At 36.5% G+C, this 22,725-nt stretch overlaps 1 protein-coding gene across 6 annotated transcripts in view; it reads left to right on the top strand.

Annotated features, from left to right (window-relative positions):
• Nucleotides 1-22,725, top strand: part of FHIT (fragile histidine triad diadenosine triphosphatase) — a 632,955-nt gene that overhangs the window by 153,151 nt on the left and 457,079 nt on the right. The window contains exon 4 of one of the 6 annotated variants that reach the window (XM_052778551.1): nt 21,477-21,579. The exons of 4 other annotated variants lie outside the window; for them this stretch is intronic. The gene's annotated coding sequence lies outside the window, so the exon portion shown is untranslated. Of the gene's footprint in view, nt 1-1,550; nt 1,719-21,476; nt 21,580-22,725 lie in introns of those variants that run through there. One more of the 6 variants, XM_052778552.1, reaches the window with a different exon arrangement.

Here is a 22,725-nt window from a genome sequence, read left to right as displayed (position 1 = left end):
AAAAAAGAAAAAGATGTATATAATACTCTCCAGTGCTTCACTATGGAGTGGATTAGCATCTTTGTGTAGCAGACAATCATTAATTTGTGTTGTAAACGTTACAATATTAGGCATTTTTCTTTATCTACAGATGATATTACTGTTTTGCTCATTGGATATGTAAATACATTACACAGGACTTGATACACTTAGCTACCATTTTGTATTCCTTTGTAAATAAAGGCATGTTATGCCTAATTTACTTTGGGTTATGAAGATTAAGAAATAGTATAGAACTATAAATAAAAACATACGCTTTCTGGGAAAGGTGAAAAGTGCAAATGTTATTTTGTTTAAAATTGGTTAAAGTTATACAGAGATAATATGAATGCATAGCTGTGATTCGTGGAACATATATTTAAGAATCCAGTATCAGGCCTCAACGTTTTAAATACTAATTTGAGGGGAATAAGTGAGAAGGGGATAATATATTAATATGAATATGCTGTAAATAAATTGGGAGTTCATTGCATTTGCTTACTCTTTAATGGAAGAAGCCAATATCCTGTAGAAATAGCAAAGCTTTGCTTCAATCTGTGGACCAGTATGCTTTATGGAGACACTGCAACTTGGTTATTCCAGTTTGCCAAAAAATATGGAAAGCTGCTTTCCCCTTTCATGTGATTCTACTGCATGGAAAATTTCTTATTTTAGAGTCACAAGGAATTAAATTAGGAATTCCCATCCCCTTACATCTATTTCTTTTTTAAATATCCATCTATAGAATTTCCTCTTGGAGAATTTCTTAGTCTCCTTAAAAATGGCTGCTTTCAGATCCTGTTCTGTGGAACGATCATCAATATGAACTCCTGGGGATTGGTAGAGCCCAGCATGGTGATAATAAACCAGCTTAAGTGTTTAGTATGCTAACTAATAATAACTTATCCTAATTTCACACTGTTTTACTTTATTGAGAGAGGACCTGACTGCATTGTGATTCTGTGAAGGTTGGGACTTTGGCTTAGAAGGATCAAGGAACTTGCTGTTCTCTTCAAATGTTGAACTAGAATAAACCCTCTAGATCGTGCTAATACTTGACATTTTTCTTCCTGAGCTAGAGGACTCTTATCAGAAAACACATCTGCCTTCATACAGTCTGAAGCATAGGAAGACTCTCTTCATATTGATTATGGGGTTTTTTCCTTGTTACTGATTGAAGAATTTGTTTCTTGAGGAAGAGAAAATCATAAACTTTCCCCTTTATTTACCGCTTGAACATCTAGACTTCACAGAATTTTCCCTTCCAGAGAGTTCTTCAGAGTACTTTTGGAAATCCATAGCTAATCACTTTGGTAGTGTTCTTGCAGTAAGCATGATGTAAATAATGGCACAGGTAGAAGTTTTATTGACTTAAAAGTAACAACAACAACAAAATAAAAAGGAAAATTCAACATTATGCTCACTTTGTAAATACAACTTTTTTTTTTTTTAAATTTATTTCAATGGCCTTTGGTTGATTTATTTTGAAATCAGTGAACTTTGGATCAAACAAAAAAAATCTTCTTTCCTCCTGTCTAAAATGTGTTTCTTTCCCCATCACTGATGATCTTTATGTGGTTTTATATACATCCTACTCTATCTGAGCAAATTCCAGAGCATCTCATAGTGCTGCCTAGGGAAATTTTATCAGCATCAGGATAATATTAAGAGGAGGAATCAAGCAATTAATTTCTTTCAAGGTAAGATCAGCATATCTGACTAGATATTATATTACTACGTGTAGCAAAATTTCAAAGTTAATTTAGACTATGTGAAGTAAAGTCATCCTTTTTCAAATGCATGAGAAGAGATGATTAAATTCCAGATTCCAGTGTAAATTAGCTTCTAAACATAGAGGTTTGCAGCTTGAATTGAATCAAAGAGTGTTTCAGAGGTTCAGAGTGTTAACTATTTGCTGATGGCTTTGCTTGATTCATTTCTGGAAATGATATCTCACTGGGGTTGTCCAATTCACAGTATATAATGGATTAATGGTTTGGAACTTTATCTATAATTCTTTGGCTTTATGTTTAAACAGTTCATAAACTCTTGATATCCTTTTTTTCCCTCTTGAATTCATTAAGAAAATACCATAAAGGAAAGCTAGCCCTTTCTTTTTTTCATATTTTATTATTTAGAAAAATGCATGATTATATCAATATTCTAAACCACTGTAATGTAATAATTTAAGGACTTAGGGGAAGGAAGAAAACACAAATCAGTCTTTTGTTGAGTCCATTCTGTTAAGAAGAGCTAAAATGGACAAATTCATCAAATGCCTCATGGGTAGGGTAGTTACCTTTTTAAGGCTTAGAAAGCTAATATGCCTTTCCTTTGCAGCTCTTGCAAACTGTGTAATACTGTTACCATGGGTATGGCAGCTGCTTGACTACAATGCAGGGCAATCAGTGTTCTTATTCTTTGACTTCTTTCATTAACTCTTTTAATACTAACCCTAATTCTAAAATGTGTTCTACAAAACCTGTGATTTCAGTATTTTGAGCTGGACACAGCTAGGTCTGTCCATGTTTCCTGCCATGACCTGTTGTCTTGAGATTTATAAGAGTGATTCTGTATCATTGTATTCACAAGGAATTCTGCTCACTTTCCAGTGCAGTGGTTTCCCTCTCTATGCCCTCGCTTTTGTTAGTGCTTTGTTGTCATATTCAACATTTCTCTTTCAATTCAGTTGGCTTAGATTATGTGAAATATTCTCCTTCATGAGAGCAGTGGCACACCTTGGACAGCATTCTGTCTGACAGCAGTAATTTGAGATGCTTTTTAGGGAGCGTACCTGGTCCCTATCTGTAGTCCATCCTTCTTGTCTTCCTAGCATCCGCAGTAGTCATCTTTGGTCTTTGCCTGGCAGATCTAGTTCTGGTCCTTTAAATAATTAATGCAATTTCTAATATTTTAGAAATTATCTTTGCAAATTCTAGCACACCTTCATTCTTTCCAGCTCTTCTTTTGATGCCGTCTTCTCAATGGCAACATAAAACTTTTCTGCTGATTAGTTCTGTGTGAACTTGGTTTTATCGGTCTGTGCTCTCTGCGTACTTCCAGGGTGCTTTCTACTCTTTCAGTTAATAAATAATGCAGTGGAGTTAAAGTATGGCTACCAAACCTAAATCTAAATGAATGCTTTTTCAGTGTGGATAAGTGAGAGGGAACACTTGAATACTGAAATCGGAAAAAATGGCAGGAAGAAATGTTCAATTTAATTATTCCCTTTGGGTACACCAAGATAAAAAGTTTTTAAGCATAGAATGTGTAATTTGCATTCCTGTGGAAAGGTTTACTTCATTGGTAGATGAAATTTACTAGCTCATAAGTATTAATAAACATTTTGAAACATTTTTGACACTTCCAATTTTCATGTTCCTTTCCTCTCTCTTTAAAAAAAACCCAAAACCAAAACCCAAGAAAAAAACCTCAAAATCCAAGGGGAGCTGACTTTGTCCAATATACACCATGTTTCCAACATTAGCAAGTTGGAGACAAGCCCCATGTCTGTGTAAGCAACTGTTCTTCAAATATTTAGCTGTTGGTGCATAAGTACATCTGATTCAAGCCAAGGAGGCAAAGGGTCAGCTGTGGTTTCTCAACGTTCCCAGAAGCATCAGCTCTTGCAAGGCAACAGTTTTTGGCTTGGTAACACCAAGTGTGAGCTAGTCAGTGGCTTCTCTGACCTTAGTTTTCAATTCTGGAAATTATACTTTGGCAAAGAATCCATATTATTAAGAAACTGAGAAAAAAACTAAGCTTGGTATGTTTTTCTTCATTCCAAATTAATAGTAATATATATATCCAAATTATCTGTTCAGAGCTATCTGCATTTCACCAAATAATTTTTATTCTTTCCTCAAAAGCAGTATAGCTTCTTATCTTTTTTTTCCTCTTGAAATTCTGAACTGCTGGGAAGCAATGTGAATAATTGATACCTTTTATTACTCATTGTTCATTGCTCTTGCATAAAGAAAAGAATTATCTTTTATAGTTTGCTCTCCTATGTACTAAACTGGCTTTAGGCATGCAACAATTAGCAGCTATAGAGACTACCATTTCTAAGGAAGTTTTTCATTTTCTGACTATCTTGATGGACCTGCATTTTTAATTAACAAGTCAACAAGCACTAGTGTGGTAGTAGTAAAGCTTAGGTGAAACGTAATCAGCCAAACCCATTTTAATGAGTGTAATTACTCTAGAGATTAATCTGTCTTGACGTAAAATGAAAGTGCTAGGAAAAACAATTACTATTCCACTTCCCTTGGAAGATACAGCTGTTTTCCTTCCAGAATGTTTTAGAAGCAGTTAGAATTTAGATGTTACAAACTTCTACACTAGGAGCTAGGCAATATTTAAGGCTTATGTCCAGCACAGATTTGATGTCAGGTAAAGTATAAAACAGAACATTGCAATTCTTCTTTTTAAATGTATTAACGTTAGTTCTGGTTCCAGATAAGTTCATCTAAAAAGAAGAAGGAATTAATTTTACAGGCCAGCTTGAGACATTCCCACTGGTGTGTACTAGAACCCATTCAGTGAAGGTTTTGCAGACTGCTGTCACAGTATTTTTAATACACTTTAACCTTCCTTTGGAACAAAGATACCCTAATGCTAGTAGGCTTTGTATTTTCATGTAAATAATAGGATAAAAGTGAAGCTGTGTAGCCTTGGAAGTAGGATAAGGAACAGGGTGTCATATCTAAATTCTGTCTCCAGCTTTGTCACTGTTAAGACTTTTGCCATGTTACTTATCCTTTTGTGCCTTGTTCAGTGAAAAAGGGATAATGACACCAGCTTAATATTGTGAAGTGTTTTCAAGATGAGAAAAACTTATAGTGTTGTGGTATTGCTTTTCTAAATGTGTTACTGGTAAACTTCAGTTCTGAAAACAACTTTGATCTTTTGGGAGGGAACATTCTCAAATTGTATCCTGCTTGCAAGACTTGGGGAACGACCATGCTTTGGGAGGTTTAATGAAAGCCCTATTTAAAAAGTGCTGCTACCACAAAGGCAGAGGGTGATCTCTCACCATATCACAGTGAATTAGTGACTGCTCCATTTTTTTTTGTAATGCTCTTTAATTTTTAGTGATAGGTTAAAGATTTTGAAAAGCTAATCTTCATGTGGAGATATTCAAGTTGGAAAATCCTGGATTAATTAATCATGCGGGGGTTTAGTTTGTTTAAGGAGAAAGAAAAGGAGTTTGAAATGTAGCTGAAGGTAGCTGTTGGTGGTTACTCCCTAGCTTGCTTTCGTCTCTGCCATTCTGTTTTCCTTCTTAAGCAGTGATAAGCTTTTGCTTTTAATGCCAAGCAGTATATTCATATATTGTGGAAATGGAAGTGTCCTTTCATTTCACAGATATGTTTATAGTTTAGAGAAATGCTTTACCTGTGAAATGAAGAGAATGGATGGATGGCACTTATCCACAACAACTGTTGGTTCCAATTTAACAGCAACATCTGAATAAATATGGTTAGATACCATGAAGAAAATATTGAAATGCTTGTTCAGTGCTTGTATGCAGACCCTGATATAGGTCAGACTGTGACAGCTGAGGACTGTGATTTGAGGTAAGGTAGCAAAATTCTGTGTGCATTTGAGGTCTTTGAGCCGTTCAAGTACTTTCTTCAGTGACTTGTCTTTTCCCCTATACGCGTTGTTTAGGTAACATACTTCTAGAGGAGAATGAAATAGAAGCATAAAATATAAAAACATTTAAAGTGTGTCACTTGGTAAGGTGAATACACCTCAAGAAGTAGCATACTTCTGTCAAATATTATCCCAAACAATAACAGAAAACAGAAACAAAGAAAAGACATAGCTACTATAAAATGACATCTTCGGTTGCAGCAAGAAGGGAGTTTGACATAGTACTTTAGTGATTCCTGAAATGCTAGAAATGGAATCCAAATAAGTGTATTGATGTAGTGATTTAAAAAAAAAATATTATTTTTTAAGACAGCAGAATACATGTGGTGCTATTTTCTATAGGGTATGCTTTGAGTAACCTTTTCTGTTTTATACTTCATGCTGCCGGTCTCAGTATTGTAACTTGTTTTTCAAACAAGGCATTCTCAAATACCAGGTATATGGGGCCATGGAATCTCCAGAGCTGTCCCTCCTAATTTGTACTGTTCTTTTTTGTTGTGAAAATGAAATTGTGGCGAACTACCAAGCTTCTGTAAGCTTGAGTGTTTCACGGTATTTGTACTTGTGTTCAATGCCTGCAGGCAAACTTTATTAGAATCAGTTAAAAGAATAGAAAGCAGGAACTCAGGAATGAGTTGTTTTGCAGTACAGTTAGGTCTTGTTTTTCCCCACTTCATGACTTTGTGGAATAATTAAGTAAAAACCAAAGACTCAACTATGATGCGTTGGAAGTAAAAGGCACGTGCACAGAAAGGAGAATGAACAAACTTGATATAGCATAAGCACAGTGTTATCTTCATCACACAAGGAACTTTTTTTTTTATGTCCTAGACTTTACCAGTTCATTCTTGTCATAGGAACACAATGCTGTTATCAACACAGCGTTCCCTAGCCTTCTTTCCAGAACATCTCAAGTTCATTATTTTCTGTTAAGATATTTAGAAGCTAAATTGAGCAATGCCATTTCATTACGAAATATAATGATTGGAAAGAGGGCAAATGGTTGTATCCTAAATCTTGTTTATCAGTTAATTCTTTATTATAGTATAGCAGCAATTGCATATGCAAAGTGGAATACTAATTACATTCTGCATTTCTGTATAACAGTGTAGTAGTTTTATCAATGCTATTTGGCTGCATAATGCACACAGCCCAAACTGTGGTACAGTAATAAAAATAATCTGTTTAATTTTCTATTAATGGATCTGCAAAATGGAATTATATTAGTATTTTCAGAACAAGTGGTTAATTACAAACATAATTTGCATATGCTGCTGTATTTATTTGTTGATACTGGTTATAATTCTTTTGTGGAGATTTTCTCATAGTGGGACATGCCAGGAAGCTAGTGTCAAACTGTCTAGATTTTAGCCCACATATCTCCCTTCTTCAGGATCCTGCACTAAGCTGCTAGTGAAGGTGTTCTGGGGTTTTGAGTTTTTGTGGTTTTTAATGGGTAAGTAGAGAGAAGAAGGTGGAAGAGACACGATGGGAGGTTGCTTTTTCTCATGCACAAGAAGGATTGTTTCATCCACTTTCTAGCTGTAAAACAGATTAGGTCTCAAAACGGTAAGTTATCAAAGCTCATTTCTCTTACGTCTCTTTTAAGGAGAATTTTGCTGTCATAAGGGCACAGTGTTTCTGACAGTGCAGCAATTCAGCAGTTTGCTCTTGTAGGCTGTTTTTTATGCCTGCTTTTGTGGGAAGAGCAAAATGGAAGTGGGCCTGGAAAACCCAATCAGTCAGCAAACATAGCGTGACGCTTAATTATCCAGTCACTGTGTGTTTATTAGGAAAAGAAGCTAGGTGGTAGTTAAATATACCTGAAAGACTAGCAGCAGAAAGCTCCCTCCCCCAGTTCAATCATTGTCTTAGTGTATAACAAACCATGATAGAGAAGTGAGACTTATTCATTCATGGCCAAGGCTTTTTTCTGCAAAGGTATCTGGAATTAGATAATCAATATAGTTGTTAATGCCAGATGTTAACTTGTTAGGGAAAAGTACCACTGATTAGGTCTCCTTTATGGACAAGGCAAAATTTAGTGCTAACTATAGGAAAAAAATATTAAAGTTTTAAGGCTGAAGTTCAGATGTGTTGACTGTCTCTTGAAAATAAGTGGTAAATCATCTCTTTGAATGTGTTTTTGTCTGCATTTGAGCAGACATTGCTTTCATTGTAACCTCAAAATTTCCATTGTTGTCTTGTTTTTATTAAACTTGGTGGCATTCCCTGTAGATCGTCATCTTCTGTAAACTCCAGTAAGACTGAGAGCAACAAGCAAGTTTCCTTTTCATCTTTTACCTTTAAGTGGTTCAGTATCTTACTATTTTAAAACTATATTGTGCTGACAATAAGCTGCTAACCCAAATAGCAGTTTGCTTAGAAGAAGCTGAGCACCTAAATTATCTAGCTGCTTGCACATCTATCTCTTCATTGATAACTGAATACTAGATGCCTGAAGTTAAACGGTGTGTATCTGGTCTACCTGCATTTCTCTCACTCCTGTTGTCTCTGGATTGAACAGTCACAGCATGTTAAACTTTCAGTCTCCACCTGTCCTGCCCTTAAATAGGTATCATTTGATTCTTGTGTTATGGCTGCTTCTAGGGATACAGAAATTTTCGTATAAATGATGGTTGCTTACCACGTCTGATGACGTATTGCTCGCTGCAATTCTCTTTTGATAGCTAGAAAAAAAGAGTATAGAAAACCCAACATAACCTGTTAGTGGAAATAAGAAGAGAACAAAATTGTAGATAACAAGTCAGCGTGCATCAGCTTCAAGTCAAGCGACAAGTCCAGCTTACCTTGGCTACTATTCACTGTGCTTTAACTGTTCTGAAATGCCATCATTTCTTTTCTGATCTAAAGCTTCTCCTTTCTTTTGTTTTTTACAAAGCTATGTTTTTAGTTGCAAATTCCAAAGATAAACAAACAATTATCTGAAATGTTATGCCTTAAACTGCTGCAAGCTATTAGTTGCATACTTGCATTTGTATTTTGCTTAGATTCATAATATCTGTACTGTCCATGTCCATAATGCTTTACATATTCTATGAAGAATATGCAGCAGCATAGGTAAGGAGCCATAGTCTTTTAATAGTCTTTTCCCCAGCGTCAGATATCAGTTGGCTCCTGACGTTAGCTTCCTCTCAATAGAGTTAGCAAGCAATGACATCAGATATCTTAATTGTTTGTCTGTATTCTTGCTCCTTGAGTATTTAATAATTGTTTTTCTCCTTGTTTGTCATCTTAGAGAAGAGTTGCCATAGCCTGGGGATTTCAATTTCTTCACATGAAAAGTATATATTTGAGGGGGAGATGAACAAGATGCTGAAAACTCTGCCCCTGCTTTGCTCTTGATTCTTACCGAATCTAATGTAATTGTGCTGAAGTTGTACTTCACTTGACTCAGAATTTAGTTAACTTGACTGAAATTGCTTTGTTTTTCCACCCTGCTTTTTCTACCCTAATAAGCAGAATGAAGATTGCTGCTGTTGAAATATGTGCACTTTCTGTTAAGCCACATGAACCCACAAATATTTTTGCTAAGATTTGAAAAGTCAGGCATTAAGGGGAATCAGAGAAAGGGTACTAGCTGGTCAACAGAAAGTTTATCCAATTCAGTCTAATGGTTAGGCTTATTAGGCTTCATGTCTGCTTCTTTGGAAACAGACACTGCAATTTCTTTTTATCTGCTGTGGCTGTAGACTCATAGAGTACACCCATTAACCAGGAAAATGGTCTGTCTTCAGTTTACGAGTTTAATCCGGATTTCTTTTAATGTTACTATATGTGTCTTCATATCTTTCTTTTAGCAGAACTAGCATCTCACCTTCAGTTGCCCATTATGTATCTTCTGCTTGATCCAAATACACATATGTATGTGTGTGTGTATATATATATGCCTGCAAATACATCTATAAAAATAATAGTATATTGCTCTGACCATACAATGAAGGAACCTGATGGGGGGAATACTAATAGGTGTGCCAAGGGTCATAATTTTCTTCTGTTGCCTTCAGGTAAGAGTTGATTGTATCATATGATTCCTTTGCCTTATTTACTCTGGCTTTTTTTCCTGGTCTGCCTGTATTTTGTTTTAATAATACTGGTAGTATAAGCATTTTGCGGTCAAGGGTTTCTCTTGAAGGAGAAGTTCCTGTCATGAGCAAGACAGAGTAATCAACCTGTAGTGGATCTGGATATTGGCATTTATTTAAGAACAAAAAAGACTAGAGCTTTTACCCTCCTTGCTTATCACACCTGTTCCCTGCTAGCATTGTGTTCACTTGGTCTTGGCTTCCCTTCCCAGCTGGGACATCACTGCTGCTCTGGGAAAGTTGGATAGAAAGTTGTGTCAGTTTGTGTTGCACCGCTGCCTGCAGTTACTGGTCCCTGGGCATCCCCTGGCATTCATATCCATGATCTGTCTGATCTCCAGGATCTTCCCTTGCCTCCAGAATCATTCTTCCAGTCAGGATCTTGAGCTTCTTTTTTCATGGCCCACTTCTAATACCACCACTTCTTTTGCGAACCCTTCTTTTCAACTTCCTCTAGTTTCCAGACCTTCAAGCTGCCTGGTTTTCCCAATCTAAACAGTCTATGTGCAAAAGTACAAAATGTCTTCAGCCTCCTCATTGGTGGTTCTGTCTCATGTGACTCTCTCAATCGGACGATTCAGGACGTGCCACTTCTATTCCAGGATTTAACAAAATTTCCAACCAGTTCACACTAGTTGCAAGTATCAGGCTTCTGCTTGACAATTTAGAAGTTCAATTTTGGACATTCCCTCCCCACAAACGCATACATTCAGTTATCTGCTGCCTGTTAGCATTCAGTTATTTGCTGCCTGTTAGCGTTCACAGTATAAACTAGTTTTTCCACATGCAGAAGTTCTGTATTTAAGTTGGTAAATCATAGCTTTCCCAAAGCAAGTTAGGCTTTACTGTTATTTTATTGTCTGTTTTTTTCTTCCCTTTCCAGAAGCGCATGTCTTCTTATGTTGCATCATTTTCCTAATTCCCAAACAGATTGTAGTGGAGGGCAAAATTTTCATCCACGCTTTCTGGTGGTTTCCATGAATGAGTGATAAAATATCTACACAGTCCCACTTTGTGAATAGGGTTTGGAGTGAGATGGGAGGTTTGTATATTTTTAACTCAAGGTTACAACAACATAAGAATTAACTGCTTAGGCCAGGGGTGCTTGTACAATATTGATTTTTCACTTTGCAAAAAAGACACTAATGTTTGTGTTTAAGAAAAAGGACTTGGGAAGTACTGTCTTAACACAATAGGACCACAGTTGAGGTAGAAGAAAGATTAATATTAGCTACATCTGACTACTTGGTATTCCAACTTAGCATTTCATTAACATTGTAACGTTGTTTTGGACTTGGTTTCCTAGGGAATATGAAACTTAATGTTGAAAGATGCCTAGTCTGGCAGTTCTGTCCTCTGGAGAGCTTAGAAACTGCTTTTTCTGAGGACTGACTCCTTTCAGGGTCCCTGTTGTTGGTCCTGTGCTAATTACTCAAACAAAACTTGCTTTTCCTTCAACAGACATCAAAGACAATTTTGCCTAATTTATTTTTTGAGGATTTGGACTGGAAATAGAGATGACCACTTGGAAAGTAAAAGCTTTTTCAGTTTCATCAAAACTGTCCAGCATTGGGCCATCCTTAAGAAACGAGTCTTTGAAATAGAAGTTTGAAATGGTCACACCAGAAATTATTAATATTAAACATTTGTTAACTGAAGTATTCCAATATTGAAATACCTGATATTTCTAGTTGGGCTGCTCAGTAAGTCTGTGAGTTTTTACTTCAGTTCCAGAGAATGTATTTGACATTATAATGTGGATGAAAGTAACCCCTAAAAGTAAATGTTCTAGAAATCTTTCTAATCTTTCAACTTGCTCTTAATTTTCCTAAGTGTTTTACCCTACAGTTTGAAATCTAGCATTCATAAAGTCCTCTCTATGCCAATAGAGAATTCTATTGCTGGGTTTTTTTAATCTGACAAGTATGCAGAATCTGTGAAATACAAGCAGGTTAATAATCTTGTTCTAACATTCCCATCTGCTGATATTGCTGATGTTTGTGCCCTTGCTCCTTAAGCTCAGCTCATAATTTATCTTCGCATTAATGTGACTTCTGCATTTCACTGTGTGTGTAATGGCCAAGATTTCTGTAGTGCTGAAGCCTACTCCCATTGGTAGGACTATTATATTTCTGAAAACAAGAAATTGGATGATGCAGTAGGTGATCCAACTGAGTTAGGGGGCTGAGCAGAATTGTAACCCTAAACTGTGTTAGAAGCAAAAGCATTTAATCCATTTTAATAAAGCATTTTCTGAAGTGCTGAGCATCTGTTCTCTCTGCTAAGTAGTAAGTTTACAAAATTTAGTTCATAATATACTTTAAGTAATGACTGTATTCTTAAATCATGATCTCAGAAAAATGAGGGAAGTTGAAGAAATCCACTTTATTTGGTGCAAAATTTGTAGCCCAAGTTACAAAGTACCAGAAATCTTTTAATACAGGATCCTCAACCTGCATAATTAGATTTGTTTAAAAAAAATGACATTTTATCAGAATATTTCAAGTATGGCAAGGAATTCCTGCTAGTCTTTGATTTGGTACTTGATGTTGATACAATTTTGAACAGTGTATATCTTCTTCGTCTCCCTTTCACCTGTTTCTGAAAATGAGGTGATGGTATTTTTTTTTTTTTTTCCCCTTCCCAAACAGTAAGCTTGTAATCAAGATAGATAGCCTCCTGGCTCAGGAGTTTAGAATAACAGAAATCCTTTGTCATGTAGGTAAATTCTGATTCTTTTAGAGAATCACAAGTCTGAGAATGAATTGCTGCTAAGGAGTCAATTCCCTCCCTTTCCTTGGAACCTCATTTAGCTGCCTCAGTGGAAACCATTTACCTCTGAGCAGCTGATTTTGAGCTTCGGTCCACAGACAGAAGAGCATGGGTTTGTGCTTTGTGGCACCCTTGAGTCAACATGTACCTCCTTATTTCCAGCAGTTAAATTTCATTAAAAGACAGGCAAATTATATCGAATAGCGTGCTAAAATTACTGTCCAATATAAGCAGTTGTACTTGCAAGTTACAAGAGAGCTGTGTTTACTGTTTAAGTAATGGCAATTTTAAAATAAATTGACTATTCATGTTCTTGATTATTGCAGCTTGCATTAGGCAGTGTCAAGCTATTCGTCTCTCAGGTGTTATCTTATAAAATACATACTTTCGGGGAATGTTCTACAATAATCATCAATTGACCATGACCCCACAAGGTTATAGAATAAGAATCTTTCAGGTTTAAAAGTAACTTTTTCAGCTCAGTAAGTTTGATTTGGATGTCTGAGCAGCTACACGCTTTAAAGCAGCTGTCAATGACTAAAGAATTCTGATTTGACTTGCTTCTTTCTAATTACTGATACATGAAAACACACAGCAAAGGAAGCAAACCAGAAGAATTAGAAGTTCACTCAGAATTGCAGAAGTTTGGTGGTGTTGGTAGAATAGAGATGTAGTGGGGTAGTCTCCTGGCTGGAGTGTTCAAACTTATGGATACAGGATGAACAGACTGGGGGGCGGGGGGAGTGCGTCCTGTGGAGAGGAGAGGTCTGAATGCATGGAGCTCTGTTTTGAAATAAGTGATGACCCAGTTGAGAGCTTTTTGGGTAAAGACCATTCAGTAAAATGATCACCAGTAAAAACCTTTCTCCTTTATAGTGTTCTAATTTGAAAACTAAGAACTGGAAATACTTGGCATCAGTAATTGTTTTTAAAGAACCTTTTGTCTCAGCCACTTTGAGACTAGGGAACTTTAAAGGGACTATATCAATATATTATGAAGTATTTGCATATAATATTGAGCAACCTGCATACTAGAATTTAGAAGAGTAATGTCAGGTATTCCTTCTCCTGCCTTGATCTTGGTAAATAACGGGGGGGGAAAAGAGTAAAATCATAGAGATGGGAAAAAGCAGACTCACTTCTAAGAGGGAGAGATGGCAATAGATAAATTAGAACAACTGTGCTCCTTAAAAACTATTTTTCATTGTGTGTTAAAGGAGGCAAGTAAGGCTGTGGAGGGAAAATCTGAAGAGGAGTGAATGAATAAATAACTTCATAGAAGTCCAGATTCTTCTTTGGTATCCTGTTATCTTGACTTGAGAGGGGACTTACTGGGGGCTTGTATGTGAGGTGTGCTTTGCCCAGATGAGAAAGCTGTCCTATAAGACTAATATTCTTCTTAGAGGCCTAGTGGATGGCACCTGAGAGATAATAGCTAAATATGTGTGTTTTCTAAATTTTGGCCAATGTTTTTAACCTCAGGTGCACAAAAGAACTAGTGTCATTCTGTCCCTTGGTAGAAAGCATATTTGGCATATGTGAGGTCACACTGCATAGAGTAGCAGAATTAATTTGTGCTAATATGCAGGAAAGGGATTTTCTATGTTGCAGATATGTAGATTTGAAAAATGCGGATTATGTCAACCATGGCAGTATTTCTCAATAGGTAGACAGAATAGGTAGGAAAATGCATGCAATGCAAGTAACAGGTCTGGATTTCAGAAACTTCAGCTTTAACAGTGATATTGAAAAATAGCCCACTGGGTCATGGGCAGGAAAGAACAAATTATTATATCAGAGTAAGGGTCTAGATGTCTCAAATCCTGAGATACAAGTTGCTAAAAGAGACCAAGGAGCTACATGTGTATTTCTCTAGTTAGTACAGAAGATGAGAAGAAGAAAAAGTTTTGTTGTAGTTGTTATTTTTTGTCCATGTTTTTTTGTTCTAAGATCAGTGGTCCTATAAGGAACAGAAAGTGGCAAATGTGCAGCAGTAACACTGGGAAGTCCTCTCTTACTCTGTGAGCAAAGAACACCATTTCTGCAGGGAGATTCTTCCCATTTTGAGGCATCCAGAGGGCTAATTGGCACCAAAAATAAGTTTTGCCTGATTATAAAAGATCACAGGGTTGATAAGGTCTACTGCATCAGTTTTCTAGGCACTGGAATAAGCTGGTTTTGATTGCTTCAAAATTGAATACTTCAATTTTGGGGCCAGATTTAAAAAAAAATAATTGAAAATTAAACCTCCTATGTGCTCCTATGAGTTGAATGTAATTTTTGGAAGTGTTCAGTATCCAATAATTCTCATTAATGTTCATAGAGGTCTCTTTCAAGAAAACATGGGAAGATAATCTGTACTCTGGAATCCAGCAAGCTGGAAATAAAATAGATTTTTAGCATGTTCTTTAGTAATGAGATACACTTGCTTTATCAAAATAAACAAAACAGAAGAATAGATAGAGGTATGGCTAATGGTTAAAAGAAATCACAGGCCTGCCTTATAATAAAGGACTGTTCAGGAGCAGTTCATCCTTGGGAAATGATTACCTCTGTCATCCAGCCAAGGTCAGTGGCACATTCAGTTAATAGCTACATCAAAGACAGAAGCATAAATTAAAAGAATACTGTAACTCCAAGTCAGTTTGGGCAGAAAATGAAAAAAAAAAAAAAAAAAAAAAAGGCAGTTTGTAGGGTCTCCCTTAGCCTTTTCAGTTTTTGCATAAGGTTTTGTGGTCATTTCTGTGGTAATTTTCATTGTTAATAATTCTCTCCCAAATTGCTTCTAGAAGAGCCCAGGAAAATCAAGTCTTGGTTGTGTTGTGGTAATGCCAAGACGCTGAAGCCAGTTGACAAAGGTCTGGTTTTGTGCACACAGTTGGTATGTTCGTAAGCCTGGAAGTAATACTACTGAAATGAATTTGACTACTAATAATTGTTACTAAGTAATAGAGGAAATTTCTGTCCTCAAAAGCAGAACATTTCCAGTGCTGGAAGCACGTACACATTCACATGCCCTGGCAGTTGGACTCAACAACTAGTTCTGTCACAGCCAGTTTTTATAGATACATGAACATAGCAATTTTATTTGTGTCTTAAACAAACATTTTAAAAGTTAAAATATAAAGTTAAAGGATTTAAATGATCTCTTCTCCTTTTGTGCCCCACTGCCCCAACAGTCAGCCAGAAACCCTTACCACTGCTTTTCTTGCAGCTTCATTTATAGGTTATAAGTCATTCCTCTCAACAGGCTTAGCTTTGAAGTCTAACTTTTGAACTTTAATATACACTACAATACTATATTGTTACATTGGCAAACAATTGGCTGAGACAAGGTAATATGATTTTAAAGCTGTTTGCTCTTGCCTACTTTAATAAAAAAAGAAAAATAGCAACAGAAAAAATGACTAAAATAGTCCTGAATGATCTTAAGGCAAGATGATACTGTTACCACATGAGAAACCTTGTTTCATGTCACATGGGACTATTGGGAATGTGCTTTTTGTCTGTAGCCTTTTAAGGAAAATAAACTATCATGTTGACTAATGTTTTGTGTTTCCTTCCACTTGTTTATGTGTATTACCCTTTTCTATCTGTTGTATCTATTCAGATTGGAGACAGTCTGGGGTGGAGATCATACTGCTTTTTCTGTCTGGATGTAATGTAGTGACTCTAGACATGTATTTGAGTACTTAATGTAATAATGTTGAATCACACAGTACAGGCAGGGGCTTCTTCCTAGGTATAAACCCATCCATTTTATGTAGCATGACTTGTGGGGAGTAAAGTTTTAGGTTTATTTTCTGTTTGCTTTGAATTTGCAAATAGGTGGTTTTTAGAAGTTTCATGAACTTTAGGAAGTAGAATGGGCTTTTATTTATTTTTTAAATTACAATGGAATGATACAGGGATCAGAAGGAAATGTGGCTACGTTAATCAAAGCTGTCAGCTCTTATTACTGGAGCACTCTTTGTATCAATTTTTAAAGTGTTTAATAAAACATAGGGACTGTTTCTCCTCTTTCTAGTCTGTAGTCATTTAACTGCACTGAAGTCAAGGGAAGGTACTTTTCATGTGCACCACAGTAATGAGAAGAGAGCAATAGATTCTTTTCTGCTGAAGGTTTCAGCATCTGGTAAGCGGTTTCTTTTCCTAGGTTGAAAAAGAAATCAGCAGTAGGTAATGGCCTCTGTTTAAAGCTCTTGATGCACCATTGGCAGCTTTTCCTGGCTAGCTCCAGGGCACTGGTTATCTTTGATATGAATTTGGGGTCAAATTCTACGTAAATTTATTTCTGTAAATCAGATACAGCTCTAATTTGATTTGCTCGTGTAAGGACTGACAGGATAATTTAGTCTCTTGGGTTTATTACATATTCTTATTTTGCAATTCCATACGTGTGTATTAAAAATAAGTGAGATTGCTTGATTTTGCATGAGGCTAGGAAATGCAGTGCCATCCTTTCAAACCTCTGAAGTTTATGTTGTGTACTAAATGCATAAGTAGTTCTGCTGAGTTTTCCAAGATGCAATCCTTCCTGAGGTAGACTTTGGGAACTGCATAATTAAGACAGAGTGCAGCAGTTTAGTCTGGGAAACAAGCACGGATATCACACTCAATTGAAATGGAAATGATGAGGGTGCACCTTAGCCAACTCAGGCTATCCGACTACTGTAACTACAATAGGGAAAGGAACTCTGCAGTTCTCAGAGATGAAAAATAAAACTTGTTTCGCCGTGCTTCTATAAGAGAAGATGTTGAGTACAGGCACCTCTGTGAAAATTAGTGCCGACAACTTTGCAGGAAGAAATAGAAAAGTGTTTAGAAGAAACATTTTGAAACTAATTTGAATGGAAAGCAGTTCCTAGGCCTGACAGAGAAAAGTGGTCTGCTGAACTTTTTTTCCTCCTTTTCCCATTTATCAAAGAGATTTTTCATCATATTGCACATCTGCAGCCTTCAGAACAAATTCTGGCAAGAGCACTCCACGTCACTGTGTTGGGTTGACCCTGGCTGGATGTGAAGTGCCCACCAAATGCCACTCTGTCACTCCCCTCCTCAGCTGGAGAGGGGAGAGAAAATATAACAAAAGGATCATGGGTTAAGATAAGGACAAGGAGATCATTCAGCAATCACTGTCACAGGCAAAACAGACTCGACTTGGGGAAAAAATAATTTAATTTATTACCAATCAAATCAGAGTAGAGTAATGGGAAATAAAAATCAAATCTTAAAAACACCTTCCCCCCATGCCTCCCTTCTTCCCGGGCTTAACTCCTGGTTTTCTCTACCTCCTTCCCCTGAGCGGTGCAGGGGGACGGGGAATGGGGGTTGGGGTCAGTTCATCACACAATGTCTCTGCCGCTCCTTCCTCCTCAGGGGGAGGACTCCTCACTCTTCCCCTGCACCACCGTGGGGTCCCTCCCACGGGAGACAGTCCTCCACAAACTTCTCCAATGTGAGTCCTTCCCATGGGCTGCAGTTCTCCAGGAATTAAAAAAACCCATGTATTTTGAGTGCTGCTGTAGTTGGTCTGTGTTCCCCACATAGTGGGGTGAATTTACAGAACAATAATTTCCCTGATTTTTCTCAAAAAATCTGAAATACAGAAAACTCAATATGAAGTATGTATATTTTTATAATTATTTCCTTTATTATAGAAAATTAATTCACACATGACTTAGAATAACACATAAGCATGGACTGAAAGATAAATATCTGCGTAAATGGTATCATGAATGGGGAATGGATACATTTGAGGATTAGCCTCAAATGCAGTTCTGGATCCAGAGCTCAGGTCTGATATGCTTAAATTTAAAAATTTGAATAATTAGAAATTTATCCTCTCTCTTAGGGAACATTGTACCTTTCTAATTTTTAGTAATGTGGAAATATAAATTAGACAGAGCTCACTCTTTAGCTTTTCTTACTGTTTTTTGTTCTTGCCTTGTGATAGATAAAATCAAGATTTAAGCCTTGCCTAAAGGGCTACTAATCTTCTTTTTCTTGATGTCTATACCTGTTTCCAAGAGGCCGGAGTACTGACTCTAAGGCTGCTAGGTTTCTGGGTTTTCTTTTCTTTGCTTTTCAATCCCTGAAGAGTACAGGGCCTCCTGCTAAGACAGTTCTTTTTATACTCTGTCCTGTAGTAAAAAGTAAGCTGCATTTTAACAAGACTTCTGTTTTTAAACAAATGAAGACGTGCCCTGAGCAGAGGTATTTATACAACAGTGTAATCATTATAATGGTTCTCTTCAGGCAAAGTGAGACATTTTAAGTAAGGTCCTTTCCTATTCAAAACTCTGGAATCATTACAGTGGGAGGCTAATAAAGTTCAGTTTTAAATTCTAAAGGAGTGTGGCATTTATGCGTGTGTATGTGTGTTAGGAGTCACTAGTCTTTGCTATTTTGCCTGCTAAATGTGGGTAAACTGTTTTTCTGGCTCTCAGGAGACCTGCCTCACTTACTTTTTGCTGAAGCAATATTTGGCATTGGCCAAATCATCTGTCACTCATGGGCCTCTGTTTATGAATCCATCTCTTCAGCTTGTGGAATTAGATGGCAAATTCTTTTTCTTTCCAGTGTTTATGTTGAAGCTGCTGCCCAGCATTCCTTTTTTGTCTAGGATCTTAGTTTTGCTGTAATGCTGAGAAATGACTTTTTCGTCTCCACATCCTAATGAAAGGAGCATAAAGAAAGCAGGAGCCCCATAGTGTTCTGCTGGAGATGGCTCTCTGGACCAGAGGAATGTTTAAGTTTCCCTAAAAAACCTAAGGCTGGATGTGGGTGGGTAGGTGACAATAGAGACATATAGATAGTACGAACAACTGTAGTCTGCTAAGTGCTGGTTTCTTGCAAGAGATTTAGTAGTGGTACTTTTGGTTCCCCTTTAAGGGGGTTGGAGCCCATAAGCTTATATGTTTTTGCTAATCACTGCTAGCTGAAGATACAGTTTTCTGGATTGGTGGTATAACCACTGTGTCTTATCCCAAAGATGGCTACATTTTCAGAATCAAAGAAATGATTGCCATGTAAATAACATGTAAATTGGGTTTTATAGTTTGTCAAGAAATTTGGGTTATTTGGAGGTAATAGCCTCTGTTCAAATGTGCCTTTCTTATTGCAAGAGTTTCAATCAGGTGACGTGTAACTGGGCTCTGTATGTAGGCTGGTTTTCTTATATGTAACTTGATTTTCCTTTTGTACTTTTTAGACTTATCTTGGAATGCATTGGCTTACACATGTCTGTAAGAATTGCATCCACCTTTTGCCCTAACTAGAGGTAGGATGTGGTTAGTATGTGCTAGCATACCCTTGTAGTAAAGCTTTTTCTGGAGTAACTTCGTCTTGAGATGCCTGGAGACCTTTATTAGATCTTTGATAGGCCTTGCACCAGCCCTATAGGATGTGGATATGCATTTCAGAAGTTGGCAGAAACACACTTTTATTGTTTTTCTTTTTTTCCATAGAATCGTACAGCCATTGCTGTAATGGAATATATGAGCATGCTTTGATCTACTTTAAAGATCCAAAAAATGCTGCTGCGCTTTTCTGTTGGTTCTAAGTTGGCATGTCCTTCCCAAAAATTTTCAAAGGTTTTCTGCTTAGAATAGTGCTTATATTTTAGATGGCATTGAAATTAATCAGAAGCCCCAACACATGTTTGAGTGTTGTCTGGAATAGGAATGACCTTTTTTTTTTTTTTTTTTTAAGAAAAAAAAAAAGTGCATAAGTGCATTTCTGCATCAGTCTCTATACTCCAGAAACATCACTTTCTTCTGCCTAGAGAGGCACTGTGACATATGGTGGTGGCAGCAGCAGCTGAATCTCTATGAAAATTTAGAAATATGTTGTATGGATTTCATTGGGAATCTAATCTTAAAAAAGACCAGTGGAGATGAAAGGCCATTGCTCCATGTGCTGTTTTATACAACTCTCCAAGGATTAATTAATTTTTCTGGTACTGGTGATGAGCAATTGTACCTCATGGTAATTTGGTAGCTGGTAAGTTGATGGAATTCCAGACAATACAGACGTTTAACCATCTGCCTTGTTTGTTTTCACTTGAATAAGCTTTGCCCAGTTCAAACTAAATAATTTTGAAAGAAGAGACTGAAGAGAGAAAAAGCCAAATGTTTGTTTACTTATTTACAAACCAAAATATTGTACTTAGTTTTAAGTATTGTTTACACTGTAATCAGCTTTTTAAATTTAGTTTTACACCTGATTGCAAATAAAGACATATGTATGATTAGTGACGACCAGCCTTCCAACAGTCATCCCGAACTCTTTAAGTTGTATTTTGGAAGTAAATGTAAATCACTGTTTTTCTGCTTGTGGTGGCAGACCTTTTTGGCACTGAGAAAAGAGGCTGCATACCAAGTTTTTAAAAAGGTGCAAAGATAATGTTGATTAATGTGGGTTATTATGTAAGTACTGGACTAGCATTCATAACAGAATCAAAGGTGTAACAAATTAAACTTGCATTTAATTTTAATTACAAATTACCTCATTTACTCAGTCCTCTACCACACCTGTCTGCTCAATGATCATTATCGTGACACTAAAAGCACCAAAATATTGATGAACCTGCTATGTACAGCAGTACGCTTGCTTAAAGGAACTATTTCCTAGTTTAGAGGGGCAGGCACCAGAGTGGTCACCTTAGTCTGGCTTCCACAGTCACTAGGCAAAGCCACATGACTTCCCCAAATGAATTAATAGTTGAATTAGATCTTTCAGAAGAACATCTTATCTTTACTACTCTTGATAGAAAATCACTGCTCTTGGTAATTTATTCAAATAATAAATTATCCTTAAGAGAAATACACCAAACAAAACATGCACTTAATTTCTAAGCTGATCTTTTTTAATAGTTACCATTTTCCATCAGTAGAAGCTTTTATACCTTTGTGTTTCTAGATTTTGAAGATCTGTGTGGCTCGTAGCTGCTTTTGCACTCAAGACAGTCCTCAAGTTTCCCTTCAATAAGCAAGATAGATGGAGTTCTGTGCCCTTTTGCAAAGTATGTTTTCTAATTGATTTGTTGTGTTTGTCTCGCTTGAATATTCTCCCATATATCCACCTCATTTAAAAAATTATAAATCCTTGAATAAGGCCCTATTCCAGCTGTGGCTGTACCAGAGTCAAATACAGAAAGTAGTTTAACATCCATTTGTGTGCTTGGGATTTCCCTGTGTGCACGTCCAGTGATGATGCTAAACCTTTGCTGCGAGGTCTGTGAGATTAATTCTGATGACTCTAGGCCTCTTCTAAACTGCTGATTCTCAGTGTAGTTTCTTAAGATACAAATATGACAACATAATTTTTGTTAAACTTGATGTTTAGCACAGCCTTTACTTTTCTTTGCTCAGCTTTCCCAGTCAACCCATTTTCTTGCTTAACATTAGTGTCCTACTGTAATACAGAGCATTCTTCAGCCTATTATGCATAAGCCTTATCTGCAATGATTTAAGTTTCCTTTTAAATACCAGAAAAGATGTTAGTATGGGGTTAAATGCCAAATTCTGCAGTGTTCATCTAAAACCAGATGATTCTTATTTACAGTTGTTTATTGATGTCTATTAATGATTTTTTAAAGAAAATACATTTTGTGTATTTCATGTTGACTTTACATAATTCCAGTTTCTTAATGAAAAATGTCCTGAGCTGCTAAGTTGTTTTTTGGAAACATTTTGAAGATGTAGCCTTTTTTATCAGTCAAGCTTTCAAATGCAATTAAAAAAAAAAAAAAAGTTAGATTCTGGATAGCTAACTTTATTTCCCATAAATCCATCTCAAATGGTGTTGGTTTCACTTTATTTTAATTGCTTATTAGTAAAGTTGTATAGCAAACATTTGGGTATTTTGCCATTAGCTGATTTAAGGCTAAAAAGAATATAATTATCTGAGTTGCCCAATTTGTGGATTTTGTTTTTCCTTGCTTGTTTTTTAAAGCTTAGCAATGTAATCTTTTTCTGACACTCTTGATGCTGCCTGGCTAGCTGTGTCAAAATTCTGGGATGCAAGTTATCCAACTCTATTTAATTTCAGCAACTGTTGATTAATTTTCTCTCCCTAATTACTGCTGTAGAAAGCACCTCACCCTGCAACTGCATCATCTAGCTTTTTCCTGAGGACTAATACTTAGTGAATACTTTTGGGTTTTTTC

The sequence above is a fragment of the Harpia harpyja genome, chromosome Z (genome assembly GCF_026419915.1).
Source record: "Harpia harpyja isolate bHarHar1 chromosome Z, bHarHar1 primary haplotype, whole genome shotgun sequence".
Classification (NCBI taxonomy): domain Eukaryota; kingdom Metazoa; phylum Chordata; class Aves; order Accipitriformes; family Accipitridae; genus Harpia; species Harpia harpyja.
This window is presented reverse-complemented; position numbering and strand designations above follow the sequence as displayed.